This window comes from Rousettus aegyptiacus, unplaced genomic scaffold (genome assembly GCF_014176215.1).
Source record: "Rousettus aegyptiacus isolate mRouAeg1 unplaced genomic scaffold, mRouAeg1.p scaffold_m13_p_9, whole genome shotgun sequence".
Classification (NCBI taxonomy): Eukaryota; Metazoa; Chordata; class Mammalia; order Chiroptera; family Pteropodidae; genus Rousettus; species Rousettus aegyptiacus.
Window position 1 is genome coordinate 59,169,618 of NW_023416312.1, and position 7,811 is coordinate 59,177,428.

The 7,811-nt window shown below is 33.3% G+C and overlaps 1 non-coding gene across 1 annotated transcript; it reads right to left on the reverse strand.

The window, feature by feature from the left end:
• Positions 1-7,496: 7,496 nt before the first annotated feature.
• Positions 7,497-7,602, reverse strand: LOC118608123. Its single transcript, XR_004952923.1, has one exon. It is a non-coding gene; the product is annotated as a U6 spliceosomal RNA (small nuclear RNA).
• Between the last annotated feature and the right edge of the window lie 209 nt (positions 7,603-7,811).

Consider the following 7,811-nt stretch of genomic DNA (forward strand, 5'->3'; position numbering starts at 1 on the left):
CCCTATATTCCAATTTCTTTGCTGTCTTATCTTCTTTTAGGCTTATTTACTTTTTAAATTTCTTTTTTCCTGTATTAGCTTGAAAGTTGTACTAATTTATTATTGCTTAGGGCTTAGTTTAAAAAATTACAGCATACATTCTTACTTTTTCAAAGTCTACTATGAATTGGTCTTTTTATCCTCTTCCCACACAACTCACAGGACTTAAAACACTAACTCCACTTATCCTCGTCTCATCTTTTTTGCCATTGTTGTCATGCATTCCAACTTTATATATATTTTCAACCTAATTTTTATGTAATTCCATATTTCAAGACATTGTTATGATTGTTTTAAATAATCAATAATTGTTTAGCTCTACTCACATATTTGTTCTTCCCTTTTCTTTTTGCTTTGTAGAAAGATAAGTTTTCATTCTACCTGAAGAACAATTTTTATGAATTTGCTAGTGATGATTATTTTTTTGATCTGAGAATGCCTTTATTTCACCTGTGTAGGTGAAAATATATATTTCTTTATTTCCCCTATATAGGTGAAAGATATTCTATGGGCATATAAATATAAGTTGACAGTAATGTTCTTTCAGCACTTTAAAGATATTCTTCCATTGCCTCGCTTTCATTTTTTCCTATTGAGAAATCAGGTATATCAGTCTAATTGTTGCTTCTTTGAAGGTAATGAGTATTTTTATTTTATGACTGATTTTAAATTTTTTTCTTGTCTTTGTAGCAGTTTTACTATAATGTACATAGGTGTGATTTTCTAAAATTTATCTTTCTTGAGATCTTCAGTTCCAGAATTTCTGTTTTATACTTTTTTATAGTTTTTCTTTATCTATAGAAATTTTCGTATCATTCTTTATCTCCTTAAGCATGGTAAGCGTATTTACTTTAAATCTATGTCTGATAACTTTGAGACCCCGATGAGTCTTTTTCTATTGTCATTTTCATGGCTCTTGGTAATTTTGTCTTGTCTTCTGGTGTACTTGGTTGTTTTCCATTGTGTGCCAGATATTATATTTTACAAAACTTCAGAAATAATTTGGGGCTATCATTATTTCTTTCACAAGAGAATTTTTATTTTTGTCTGCTAGGCACCTAGAAGCATTAGCACTCTGGAATTACCTTAATCCAATATTCAGTGATCGACATTATTCAGAGTTAAACTAAAGTCTTTGTGAAAGTCTGTTCACTTCTTCACTCTGACTCTGAGGTGCAGTTCTTTCAGCATCACTATCAAGACATTGGGGTTCACCAGGTACACCTCTTGGCAAGATTTGGATTCCCATATCTGTCTCTCTAGCCTCCGAAGGCTGTCAAAAATTTTTCATAGCCTCTCAACAGTCTCCTTAACAACTGTATATGCTCCACTGAAAAAAAGTAGTCTTAACATTAAGTTCAACTTCTCCCACTCTTATTTTGATCCAGTTATTCTTAACTATCCTGATAGCCTTCTAATGCCTTCAGGATAATTTAAAAATATGTTTTATGAAACTTCCCCGGATCAGCAGGACAATTGGTTTCTTTTACTCATCGCCCATTTCTCTAGCTCACTATCGAGGCCTTCCGGAAATTTTTGTTGACGTATACCATGTATACAGAAAAGTGCAGAAATCATAAATGTTAAGCTCAATAAGTTTTCACAAAGCGAACAAGTAACAAAACACTAACAGCACACTGGAAGCTTCCTCTACACCCCCCATTTAGTCAATAATACATCCCAAGGGTAACCACTATTCTGACTTCTAATACCATAGCTTAGTTTTCTGTGTTTTTAAAAACATTATGTGAGCAGAGTTATACAGTATAGATTCATGTGTATCGTTTTGATAACATTATAGGTGAGATTAATCTATACTACTGCATGTATAACATTTACTGCCATTTATGAATATAAACCCCATTTATTTACTTTATCCATTCTGTTGTTGATGGATATTTGGTTTGTTTTTGACTTGGGGTTATTTTGAATTGTGCTACTATGAAAATTTTTATATGTGTATTTTGATCAACATATGCATGAATTTTTTGTTATGTATAAAGTCATCAGTTGTGTATATTTTTTTTAAAAAATTTAGATTTGGAGCTTGGAGTGTAGTGAACTCAGCATGGTAAATGCTGCCTTGTGAGGGCCTTGCTTAGGAGACAAATCTGTTTATCTCCATGTCCCATTGATCTTAACCTTTGACATTCCAGCTAGAATGTATTTTACCTTAAATCCCATCCTCAGAAATAACTAGTGATGGCATTTTGGCAAACATCACTCCAGAAAACTTTCTGTACATATAAAAGCATGTATGAATCTTTTTTAATAAAAAATAAATTTGTTTATTTAAATTAGTTTCAGTATACAGTACATTGGTTAGATGTCTATAATGTTCATAAAACTATCCCCCCAATTGCTCCCTCCCTACCCTGGCCCTCCACTAAACCATCATATTAATGCTAACTGCATTCCCTCTGTCATGCTCCCCATACCCAACTATCAACTACTAATCGTACTTCTTTAACCCTTCGCCCCATTCTCCCAGCCTCTCCAAGGACCTCCCCTCTGTCTGTCACCAAATTGTCCACTATATTTGTGAGTCTGTTTTTGATTAGTTTGTTCTTTTTGTTCCTTAGATACCACGTATAAGTGAAATCATATGGTATTTATCTGTCTCTGTCTGACATATTTCACTCAGCATAATAACCTCTAGGTCTATCTATGTCATTACAAATAGTAGGATTTCAATTTTTAATGACTGAGTAATATTCTGTTGTATATATGAACCATAATTTCTTTATCCAATCATCTGTTGATGGGCATTTAGGTTGTTTCATATCTTGGTTATTGTAAATTGTGCTGCCATGAATATTGGAGTGCATAGATCTTTATGAATTATTGTTTTGTTTTTCTTTGGATAAATACCCAGAAATGTAATTGCTGGGTTAAGAGGTATATCTATTTTTATTTTTTTTGAGAAACCTCCATATTGTTTTCCATAGCAGCTATACCAATTTGCAATACCACCAACAATGTATGAGGGTTCCCTTTACTCTGCATCCTCGCTAACACTTGCTGTTTTTTGATTTATTGATGATAGCCATTTTCTGACAGGCGTGAGGTGATATCTCATTGTGGTTTTAATTCGCATTTCTCTGATGATTATTGACCTTGAGTATCTTTTCATATGTCTGTTAGCCATCTGTATTTTCTCTTTGAAGAAATATCCGTTCAGGTCTTTTGCCCATTTATAAATTGGATTGTTTGTTTTTTTGTTGTTGAGTTATACAAGTTCTTTATAAATTTTGGATATTAACCCGTTATCAAATGTATCATTAGCTAATATCTTTCCCCAAACAGTTGGTTGTCTTTTTGTTGTTTTGTTGATGGTTTCCATATACGCTTTAGTTTTTTTGTAGTTTGATGTAGTCCCATTTGCTTATTTTTTCTTTTGTTTCCCTTGCTCAAGGAGATATATCAGAAAAGAAATTCCTGTTAGTAATATCAGAGAGTTTATTGCCTATGTTTTCTCCTAAAATGTTATGGTTTAGGGTCTTACATTTAAATCTTTAATCCATTTTGAGTCTATTCTTGTATTCAATATAGGAAGATGGCCCAGCTTCTTTTTTTTGCATGTATCTGTCCAATTTCCCCAACATTGTTTATTGAAGAGACTGCCTTTACCCAATTGTATATTTTTACCTCCTTTGTCATATATTAAGTGAGCATACAGGCGTGAATTTATTTCTTGGCTGTCTATGCTGTCCCAATGATCAATGTATGCCAGTACCATGCTGTTTTAATTACTGTAGCCTTGTAGTATAGTTTGATATCAGGTAGTGTGATACCTCCAACTTTGTTCTTCTTTCTCAAGATTGCCCTGGCTATTTGGGGTTTTTATGGCTCCATATAAATTTTAGGATTATTTGTCCTAGCTCTCTGAAAAATTCCATTGGTATTTTGATAGGGATTGCACTGTATCTATAGATTGCTCTGAGTAATAATGGCCATTTTAACAATGTTGATTCTTCCTATCCATGAACAGAGTATATGCTTCCATTGATTTGTATTTTCTTCAATTTCTTTTTTCAATGACTTATAATTTTCTGAAAACAAGTTTTCTACTTTCTTGGTTAATTTGATTTCCAGGTATTTTATAGTTTTCGATGCAATTGTAAATGGGATTGTTTTCTTAATTCCTCTTTCTGAAAGTTCATCATTGGTGTATAAAAATGCCACTGATTTCTGAATATTTATTTTGTAACTTCCTACTTCACTGAATTCATCGATCAGTTCTAACAGTATTTTGGTGGGATTTTTAGGGTTCTCTATATATAGTATCATGTCATTGGCAAATAACAAGTTTTACTTCTTCCTTTCAAATTCAGATGGCTTTTATTTCTCTTTCTAGTTTTATTGCTGTGGCTAAGACCTCCAATACAATGTTGAAGAAGAGTGGTGAAAGTGGGCATTCTTGTCTTGTTCCTGATCTTAAGGAAAATGCTTTTAGCCTTTCCCCATTGAGTATGATGTTAGCTGTAGGTTTGTCATATATGGCCTTTATTATGTTCAGGTATGTTCCCTCTATTCCCACTTTGCTTAGAGTTTTTATCATAAAAAGATGCTGGATTTCATCGAATGCTTTCTCTGCATCTATTAATATGATCACATAGTTTTTATGTTTCGATATCTTAATATGGTGTATCACATTAATTGATTTGCAGATATTGAAACAAAGTTGCATCCCAGGAATAAATCCAAGTTGATCATGGTGTATGATATTTTTAATGTATTGCTGAATTCGGTTTGCTAATATTTTATTGAGGCTTTTTGCATTAATGTTCATTAGAGATATCGGCCTGTAGTTTTCTTTTTTTTTGTAATGTCTTGCTTGATTTTGGAATCAAGGTAATGGTGGCCTCATAAAAGGAGTTAGGGAGCCGTCCCTTTTCTTGAATTTTTTGGAATAGTTTGAGAATAGGTGATAATCCTAGTTTGAATGTTTGGTACAATTCGCCTATGAAGCCATCTGGTCCAGGACTTTTCTTTTTGGAAAGATTTTTGATTGCTAATTCTGTTTTATTGGTGGTAATAAGTCAGTTCAGATTTTCTGTTTCTTCTTGACTCATTCTTGGGAGACTATAATTTTTTAGGAATGTGTCCATTTCTTCCAGATTGTCCAATTTGTTGGCATATAATTGCTCATAGTATTTTCTTATGATCCATTGTATTTCTGTGAATTCCGTGGTTCTCTTCTTTCATTTCTAATTTTATTTATTTGGGTCCTCTCTATTTTTTTCTTGATGAGTCTGGCTAAGGGTCTGTCAATTTTGTTTATCCTTTCAAAGAACCAGCTCTTGGTTCCATTAATCTTTTGTAGTGTTTTTCTAGACTCTATTTCATTCATTTCTGCTCTGATCTTTATTATTTCCTTCCTTCTATTCACTTTGTGCTTTGTTCGCTGTTCTTTTTCTAGTTCTTTTAATTGTAAGGTTAGATTGTTTATTTGAGCTTTTTCTTGTTTTTTGAGGTAGGCCTGTATGGCTATGAATTTCCCTCTTAGGACTGCTTTCTCTGAGTCCCATAGATTTGAGTTGTTGTGTTTTCATTTTTATTTGTCTCTAAGTACGTTTTGATTTCTTCCTTGATCTCATTAATAACCCATTCATTGTTTAGTAGCATGTTATTTAGTCTCCGCGTGTTTGTGTATTTTCCAGCTTTTTTCTTCTAGTTAATTTCTAGTTTTATACCATTGTGATCAGAGAAGATGGTTGATATGATTTCAGTCTTCTTAACTTTATTGATACTTGTTCTGTGTCCTAACATGTGGTCTATTCTGGAAAGTGTTCCATGTGCACTTGAGAAGAATGTATGTTTTGCTGCTTTGGGGAAAAGTGCTCTGAAAATATCTATTAAGTCCATCTGTTCTAGTGTATCTTTTAGGACCATTGTTTCTTTGTTGCTTCTTTGCCTGGAAGATCTGTCCATTGGTGTCAATGGGGTGTTAAAGTCTCCTACTATGAGTGTATTACTATTGATCTCTTCTTTTATGTTGGTCAATAATTGCTTTATGTATGTAGGTGTTCCTATGTTGGGTGTGTATATGTTTACTAGGGTTATGTCCTCTTGATTTGCCAATCCCTTTATTATTACATAATGCCCTTATTTATCTCTAATATAGCCTTTGTTTTAAAGTCTGTTTTATCTGATGTAAGTATTGCTACCTCAGCTTATTTTTTTCATTTCCATTTGCGTGAAATATCTTTTTCCATTCCTTTATTTTCAGTCTGTGAATGTCAATGATGTTTGATCTAAAGTGGGTCTCTTGTACACAACATATGTATGGGTCTTGTTTTGTCATCCATTTGGTTACCCTGTCTCTTTTCATTGGAATATTTAATCTGTTTACATTGAAAGTTATTACTGATAGGTACATTGTTACTGTCATTTTATTATTCATATTTGTTATCTCTATTTTCTTTTTTACATCTTCTCTTTTTACAGAAGACCCTTTAACATTTCTTGTAATGCTGGCTTGTTGGTGATGAATTCCTTAAGCTTTTTTTCTGTCTAGGAAGCTCTTTATGTCACCTTCCATTTTATTCGAAAGATTTTCTGGTAGAGTATCTGTGGTTGTAGATTTTTGTTTTTCATAACTTTGAATATTTCTTGCCATTCCCTTCTGGCCTGCAAAGTTTCCATTAAAAAGTCAGCAGACATTCATATAAGGGTAAGTAATCAGCTTCCTTTCTCTTGCTGCTTTTAACATTCTTTCTTTGTCTCTGACCTTTAGCATTTTAATTATGATGTGTCTTGGTGTAGGTCTGTTTGAATTCCTCTTGTTTGGAACTCTTTGTGCTTCCCGAACTTGTATGTCTAATTTCTTTGCCAGGTTAAGGAAGTTTTCTGTTATTATTTCTTCAAATAGATTCTTAATCCCTTGCTCTCTCTCTTCCTCTTCAGGTACTCCTATGATTTGGATATTTTTATACTTCATGTTGTCCCAGAGGTCTCTTGAATGCACATTTTTAAAAATTCTTTTTTCTTTTTATTGTTCTGATTGGGTGTATTCTGCTACTTTGTCTTCCAATTTGCTGATTTGATCTTCTGCTTTGTTCAATGTACTGTTGAATTCTTCATTTCTATTATCATATTCCTCATTTCCGTCTGGTTCTTTTTTACGGGTTTTACGTCCTTTTTTATGCTCTCATTTTGTTCATCCATTCTCCCCGTAAGTTTGTTGAGCATCCTTATAATCATTATTTTGAACTCTGACTCTGGTACGTTGCTTACCTCCATTTCATTTAGCTTATTTTCTGGAGTTTCTCTTATTGTTTCATTTGTGGCACGTTTCTTTGTTTTCTCATTTTATTAGCCTCTCTGTGTTATATGTGTCAGGAACATTTGTTTTGTCTCTCGGCCTTGGGCAGATAGCCTACTGTGGAATGTGTCCTGTGTGGCCCAGTGACACACTCTCCCTGATCCTTTGTGTGGATTGTGTGTGTAATCTTAAAAATATGGAACACTTTACAAATTGCATGTCAACCTTGCACAGGGGCCATGCTAATCTTCTCTGTGTCATTCCACTTTTAGTATATGTGCTGCCGAAGTGAGCACGTGAATCTTTTTTAAAAACCAGCATTTCCAAGAAAAATGAACAGAGGCAATAAATAAATAAATATTTAAAATCTCTTTCCGTGCTTTATTTTATAGAATCTGCTTTCTCACAGGTCCAAGAAAGATGATAGATATTAGTAGCTGAGAGGAGGGGAAGTAAAATGATGAGCTGTTTCCCTGTATTCTAGGAGAAGATGAAGAAGTGTAAA